Source organism: Spermophilus citellus (assembly GCF_964194105.1).
Source record: "Spermophilus citellus genome assembly, chromosome: 10".
Classification (NCBI taxonomy): domain Eukaryota; kingdom Metazoa; phylum Chordata; class Mammalia; order Rodentia; family Sciuridae; genus Spermophilus; species Spermophilus citellus.
Window position 1 is genome coordinate 16,792,368 of NC_138197.1, and position 8,363 is coordinate 16,800,730.

Here is an 8,363-nt window from a genome sequence, read left to right on the forward strand (position 1 = left end):
TAGCTCTGTGAAACTTGACACAATAAAGTAGTTCCAAGTTCTATCTCTATGCTTTGTTTCCTATTGATGTAGCCCGAAGCAGAGACTGGCGCAAATCACTTTCATGGAAAGGGGTTGCCAAGCTTCCAAAAAAATACGAGTTTCCTGAAATATCAGCACACATTTTTTCACCCAAACTTGATGACACTTTCAGATAATGATCACTACCCCAATCCCACTTGGCTCACCAAATTTCGTTCTTCTAAGTTAAACCATTCGTTGGCAGTAAATGTCTTAATTTTTAGGTTTCACCCTGTTTTCTCCTATATGGATACATGTAGTTGGAACTCTAAATCAAACTCGGTTTGTGCTAGCTCTTTGAAACTTGACACAATAAATTAATTCCAAGTTCTATCTTTATGGTTTGTTTCCTATTGATGTAGCCCAAAGCAGAGACTGGCGCAAATCACTTTCATGGAAAGGGGTTGCCAAGCTTCCAAAAAACTACGAGTTTCCTGAAATCTCAGCACACATTTTTTCACCCAATCTTGATGACACTTTCAGATAATTATCAGTACCCCAATCCCACTTGGCTCACCAAATTTCGTTCTTCTAGGTTAAACCGTTCGTTGGCACTAACAGTTTTAATTTTTAGCTTTCACTCTGTTTTCTCCTATATGGATACATGTAGTTGGAACTCTAAATAAAACACGGTGTGTGCTAGCTCTCTGAAACTTGACACAATAAAGTAGTTCCAAGTTCTATCTCTATGGTTTGTTTCCTATTGATGTAGCAAGAAGCAGAGACTGGCGCAAATCACTTTCATGGAAAGGGTTTGCCAAGCTTCCAAAAAACTACGTTTTCCTGAAATCTCAGCACACATTTTTTCACCCAATCTTTATGACACTTTCAGGTAATGATTAGTATCACAATCCCACTTGGATCACCAAATTTCATTCTTGTAATTTAAACCGATCGTTGGCAGTAACTGTTTTAATTTTTAGGTTTCACCCTGTTTTCCCCTATACGGATACATGTAGTTGGAACTCTAAATCAATCTCGGTTTGTACTAGCTCTTTGAAACTAGAGGCAATAAAGTAGTTCCAAGTTCGATCTCTATGGTTTGTTTCCTATTGATGTAGCCCTAAGAAGAGACTGGCGCAAATCACTTTCATGGAAAGGGGTTGCCAAGCTTCCAAAAAACTATGAGTTTCCTGAAATCTCAGCACACATTTTTTCACCCAATCTTGATGACACTTTCAGGTAATGATCAATACCCCAATCCCACTTGGCTCACCAAATTTCCTTCTTCTAGGTTAAACCGTTCGTTGGCAGTAACAGTTTTAATTTTTAGGTTTCACTCTGTTTTCTCCAACAGGGATATATGTATTTGGAACTCTAAATCAAATACGGTTTGGGCTAGCTCTTTGAAACTTGACACAATAAATTAATTCCAAGTTCTATCTCTATTGTTTGTTTCCTATTGATGTAGCCCAATGCAGAGACTGGCGCAAATCACTTTCATGGAAAGGGGTTGCCAAGCTTCCAAAAAACTACGAGTTTCCTGAAATCTCAGCACACATTTTTTCACACAATCTTGATGACACTTTCAGATAATGATCAGTACCCCAATCCCACTTGGCTCACCAAATTTCGTTCTTCTAGGTTAAACCGTTCGTTGGCAGTAACAGTTTTAATTTTTAGCTTTCACTCTGTTTTCTCCTATATGGATACATGTAGTTGGAACTCTAAATCAAACACGGTGTGTGCTAGCTCTCTGAAACTTGACACAATAAAGTAGTTCCAAGTTCTATCTCTATGGTTTGTTTCCTATTCATGTAGCCCAAAGCAGAGACAGGTGCAAATCGCTTTCATGGAAACGGGTTGCCAAGCTTCCAAAAAACTACGAGTTTCCTGAAATCTCAGCACACATTTTTTCACCCAATCTTGATGACACTTTCAGGTAATGATCAGTACCCCAATCCCACTTGGCTCACCAAATTCCGTTCTTCAAGTTTAAACCTTTCGTTGGCAGTAACAGTTTTAATTTTTAGGTTTCACTCTGTTTTCTCCTATAGGGATACATGTAGTTGGAACTCTAAATCAAACACGGTTTGTGCTAGGTCTGTGAAACTTGACACAATAAATTAGTTCCAAGTCCTATCTCTATGCTTTGTTTCCTACTGATGTAGCCCAAGCAGAGACTGGCGCAAATCACTTTCAAGGAAAGGGGTTGCCAAGCTTCCAAAAAACTACGAGTTTCCTGAAAACTCAGCACACATTTTTTCACCCAATCTTGATGACACTTTCAGGTAATGATCAGTACCCCAATCCCACTTGGCTTACCAAATTTCATTCTTCTAGGTTAAACCGTTCATTGGCAGAAACTGTTTTAATTTTTAGGTTTCACTCTGTTTTCTCCTATAGGGATACATGTATTTGGAACTCTAAATCAAACACGGTTTGTGGTAGCTCTTTGAAACTAGACGCAATAAAGTAGTTCCAAGTTCTATCTCTATGGTTTGTTTCCTATTAATGTAGCCGTAAGCAGAGACTGGCGCAAATAACTTCCATGAAAATGGGTAGCCAAGCTTCCAAAAACTACGAGTTTCCTGAAATCTCAGCACATATTTTTTCACCCAATCTTGATGACACTTTCAGGTAATGATCAGTAACCCAATCCCACTTGGCTCACCAAATTTCCATCTTCCAGGTTAAACCGTTCGTTTGCAGTAACAGTTTTAATTTTTAGCTTTCACTCTGTTTTCTCCTATATGGATACATGTAGTTGGAAATCTAAATCAAACACGGTGTGTGCTAGCTCTGTGAAACTTGACACAATAAAGTAGTTCCAATTTCTATCTCTATGGTTTGTTTCCTATTGATGTAGCCCTAAGCAGAGACTGGCGCAAATCACTTTCATGGAAAGGGGTTGCCAAGCTTCCAAAAAACTACGAGTTTCCTGAAATATCAGCACACATTTTTTCACCCAATCTTGATGACACTTTCAGATAATGATCAGTACCCCAATCCCACTTGTCTCACCAAATTTCGTTCTTCTAGGTTAAACCGTTCGTTGGCAGAAACAGTTTTAATTTTTAGGTTTCACTGTGTTTTCTCCTATAGGGATACATGTAGTTGGAACTCTAAAACAAACACGGTTTGTGCTAGCTTTTTGAAACTTGACACAAAAAGAAGTTCCAAGTCTTGTATCTATGGTGTGTTTCCTATTGATGTAGCCGTAAGCAAAGACTGGCGCAAATCCCTTTAATTGAAAGGGGTTGACAAGCTTCCAAAAAACTACCAGTTTCCTGAAATCTCAGCACACATTTTTTCACCCAATCTTGATGACACTTTCAGATAATGATCAGTACCCCAATCCCACTTGGCTCACCAAATTCCTTTCTTCTAGGTTAAACCGTTCGTTGGCAGTAACAGTTTTAATTTTTAGGTTTCACTCTGTTTTCTCCTATAGGGATATATGTAGTTGGAACACAAAATCAAACAAGGTTGGTGCTAGCTCTTTGAAACTTGACACAATAAATTAGTTCCAAGTCCTGTATCTGTGGTGTGTTTCCTATTGATGTAGCCATAAGCAGAGACTGGCGCAAATCACTTTCATGGAAAGGGGTTGCCAAGCTTCCAAAAAACTTCGAGTTTCCTGAAATCTAAGCTCACATTTTTTCACCCAATCTTGATGACACTTTCAGGTAATGATCAGTACCCCATTTCCACTTGGTGCACCAAATTTCGTTCTTCTAGGTTAAACCGTTCGTTGGCAGTAACAGTTTAAATTTTTAGGTTACACTCTGTTTTCTCCTATAGGGATACATGTATTTGGAACTCTAAATGAAACACGGTTTGTGCTAGCTCTTTGAAACTTGACACAATAAAGTAGTTCCAAGTTCTATCTCTATGGCTTTTTTCCTATTGATGTACCCTAAGCATAGACTGGAGCAAATCACTTTCATGGAAAGGGGTTGCCAAGCTTCCAAAAAACTACGAGTTTCCTGAAATCTCAGCACACAATTTTTCACCCAATCTCTATGACACTTTCAGATAAGGATCAGTACCCCAATCCCACTTGGCTCACCAAATTTCGTTCTTCTAGGTTAAAACGTTCGTTTGCAATAAATGTTTTAATTTTTAGGTTACACTCTGTTTTCTCCTATATGGATACATGTAGTTGGAACTCTATATCAAACACGGTTTGTGCTAGCTCTTTGAAACTTGACACAATAAAGTAGTTCCAAGTTTTATCTCTATGGTTTGCTTCCTATTGATGTAGCCCTAAGCAGAGACTGGCGCAAATCACTTTCATTGAAAGGGGTTGCCAAGCTTCCAAAAAATTAAGAGTTTCCTGGAATCTCAGCACACATTTTTTCAACCAATCTTGATGACACTTTCAGGTAATGATCAGTACCCCAATCCCACTTGGTTCACCAAATTTCGTTCTTCTAGTTTAAACCGTTCGTTGGCAGTAACAGTTTTAATTTTTAGGTTTCACTCTGTTTTCTCCTATAGGGATACATGTAGTTTGAACTCTAAATCAAACACGGTTTGTGCTAGCTCTTTGAAACTTGACACAATAAATTAGTTCCAAGTTCTATCTCTATGGATTGTTTCCTATTGCTGTAGCCCTAAGCAGAGATTGGCGCAAATCACTTTCATGGAAAGGGTTTGCCAAGCTTCCAAAAACTACGTGTTCCCTGAAATCTCAGCACACATTTTTTCACCCAATCTTGATGACACTTTCAGGTAATGATCAGTAACCCAATCCCACTTGGCTCACCAAATTTCGTTCTTCTAGGTTAAACCGTTCGTTGGCAGTAACAGTTTTAATTTTTAGGTTTCACTCTGTTTTCTCCTATATGGATACATGTAGTTGGAACACAAAATCAAACACGGTTTGTGCTAGCTCTGTGAAACTTGACACACTACAGTAGTTCCAAGTTCTATCTCTATGTTTTGTTTCCTATTGATGTAGCTCTAAGCAGAGACTGGCGCAAATCACTTTCTAGGAAAGGGGTTGCCAAGCTTCCAAAAAACTACGAGTTTCCTGAAATCTAAGCACACATTTTTTCACCCAATCTTGATGACACTTTCAGATAATGATCAGTACCCCAATCCCACTTGGCTCACCAAATTTCGTTCTTCCAGGTTAAACCGTTCATTGGCAGTAACAGTTTTAATTTTTAGGTTTCACCCTATTTTCTCCTATATGGATACATGTAGTTGGAACTCTTAATCAAACTCGGTTTTTTTCTAGCTCTTTGAAACTAGACGCAATAAAGTAGTTTCAAGTTCTATCTTTATGGTTTGTTTCCTATTGATGTAGCCCTAAGCAGAGACTGGCGCAAATCACTTTCATGGAAATGGGTTGCCAAGCTTCGAAAAACTACGAGTTTCCTGAAATCTCAGCACACATTTTTTCACCCAATCTTGGTGACACTTTCAGGTAATGATCAGTATCCCAATCTCACTTGGATCACCAAATTTCCTTCTTCTAGGTTAAACCGTTCGTTTGCAGTAACAGTTTTAAATTTTAGCTTTCACTCTGTTTTCTCCTATATGGATACATTTAGTTGGAACTCTAAATCAAACACGGTGTTTGCTAGCTCTGTGAAACTTGACAAATAAAGTAGTTCCAAGTTCTATCTCTATGGTTGTTTCCTATTGATGTAGCCCTAGCAGAGACTGGCGCAAATCACTTTCATGGAAAGGGGTTGCCAAGCTTCCAAAAAACTACGAGTTTCCTGAAATCTCAGCACACATTTTTTCACCCAATCTTGATTACACTTTCAGGTAATGATCAGTAACCCAATCCCACTTGGCTCACCAAATATCGTTCTTCTAAGTTAAACCGTTCGTTGGCAGTAACTGTTTAAATTTTTAGGTTTCACTCTCTTTTCTCCTATGTGGATACATATAGTTGGAACTCTAAATCAAACACGGTTTGTGCTAGCTCTTTGAAACTTGACACAATAAAGTAGTTCCAAGTTCTATCTCTATGGTTTGTTTCCTATTGATGTAGACCTAAGGAGAGACTGGCGCAAATCACTTTCATGGAAAGGGGTTGCCAAGCTTCCAAAAAACTACGAGTTTCCTGAAATCTCAGCACACATTTTTTCACCCAATCATGATGACACTTTCAGGTAATGATAAGTACCCCAATCCCACTTGGCTCACCAAATTTTGTGCATCTAGGTTAAACCGTTCTTTGGCAGTAACAGTTTTAATTTTTCGGTTTCACTCTGTTTTCTCCTATAGGGATACATGTAGTTGGAACTCTAAATCAAACACGGTTTGTGCTAGCTCTTTGAAACATGACACAATAAATTAATTCCAAGTTCTATCTCTATGATTTGTTTCCTATTGCTGTAGCCCTAAGCAGAGACTGGCACAAATCACTTTCATGGAAAGGGGTTGCCAAGCTTCCAAAAAACTACGAGTTTCCTGAAATCTCAGCACACATTTTTTCACCCAATCTTGATGACACTTTCAGGTAATGATCAGTATCCCAATCTCACTTGGATCAAAAAATTTACTTCTTCTAGTTTAAACCGTTCGTTTGCAGTAACAGTTTTAAATTTTAGCTTTCACTCTGTTTTCTCCTATATGGATACATTTAGTTGGAACTCTAAATCAAACACGGTGTTTGCTAGCTCTGTGAAACTTGACAAATAAAGTAGTTCCAAGTTCTATCTCTATGGTTGTTTCCTATTGATGTAGCCCTAGCAGAGACTGGCACAAATCATTTTCATGGAAAGGGGTTGCCAAGCTTCCAAAAAACTACCAGTTTCCTGAAATCTCAGCACACATTTTTTCACCCAATCTTGATGACACTTTCAGGTAATGATCAGTACCCCAATCCCACTTGGCTCACCAAATTTCCTTCTTCTAGGTTAAACCATTCGCTGGAAGTAACAGTTTTAATTTTTAGGTTTCACTCTGTTTTCTCCTATAGGGATACCTGTAGATGGAACTCTAAATCAAACACGGTTTGTGCTAGCTCTTTAAAACTTGACACAATAAAGTAGTTCCAAGTTCTATCACTATGGTTTGTTTCCTATTGCTGTAGACCTAAGCAGAGACTGGCGCAAATCACTTTCATGGAAAGGGGTTGCCAAGCTTCCAAAAAACTGCGAGTTTCCTGAAATCTCAGCACACATTTTTTCACCCAATCTTGATGACACTTTCAGATAATGATCAGTACCCCAATCCCACTTGGCTCACCAAATTTTGTTCTTCTAGGTTAAACCGTTCGTTGGCAGTAACAGTATTAATTTTTAGGTTTCACTCTGTTTTCTCCTATATGGATACATGTAGTTGGAACACTAAATCAAACACGGTTTGTGCTAGCTCTTGGAAACTTGACACAATAAAGTAGTTCCAAGTTCTACCTCTAGGGTTTGTTTCCTATTGATGTAGACCAAAGCAGAGACTGGCGCAAATCATTTTCATGGAAAGGGGTTGCCAAGCTTCCAAAAAACTACGAGTTTCCTGAAATTACAGCACACATTTTTTCACCCAATCTTGATGACACTTTCAGGTAATGATCAGTACCCCAATCCCACTTGGCTCACCAAATTTCCTTCTTCTAGGTTAAACCGTTCGTTGGCAGTAACAGTTTTAATTTTTAGGTTTCACCCTGTTTTCTCCTATATGGATAAATGTAGTTGGAACTCTAAATCAAACTTGGTTTTTTTCTAGCTCTTTGAAACTAGACGCAATAAAGTAGTTCCAAGTTCTATCTCTATGGTTTGTTTCCTATTGATGTAGCCCTAAGCAGAGACTGGCGCAAATCACTTTCATGGAAATGGGTTGACAAGCTTCGAAAAACTACGACTTTCCTGAAATCTCAGCACACATTTTTTCACCCAATCTTGATGACACTTTCAGGTAATGATCAGTATCCCAATCTCACTTGGATCACCAAATTTCCTTCTTCTAGGTTAAACCATTCGTTTGCAGTAACAGTTTTAAATTTTAGCTTTCACTCTGTTTTCTCCTATATGGATACATTTAGTTGGAACTCTAAATCAAACACGGTGTTTGCTAGCTCTGTGAAACTTGACAAATAAAGTAGTTCCAAGTTCTATCTCTATGGTTGTTTCCTATTGATGTAGCCCTAGCAGAGACTGGCGCAAATCACTTTCATGGAAAGGGGTTGCCAAGCTTCCAAAAAACTGCGAGTTTCCTGAAATCTCAGCACACATTTTTTCACCCAATCTTGATGACACTTTCAGGTAATGATCAGTAACCCAATCCCACTTGGCTCACCAAATATCGTTCTTCTAAGTTAAACCGTTCGTTGGCAGTAACTGTTTAAATTTTTAGGTTTCACTCTCTTTTCTCCTATGTGGATACATATAGTTGGAACT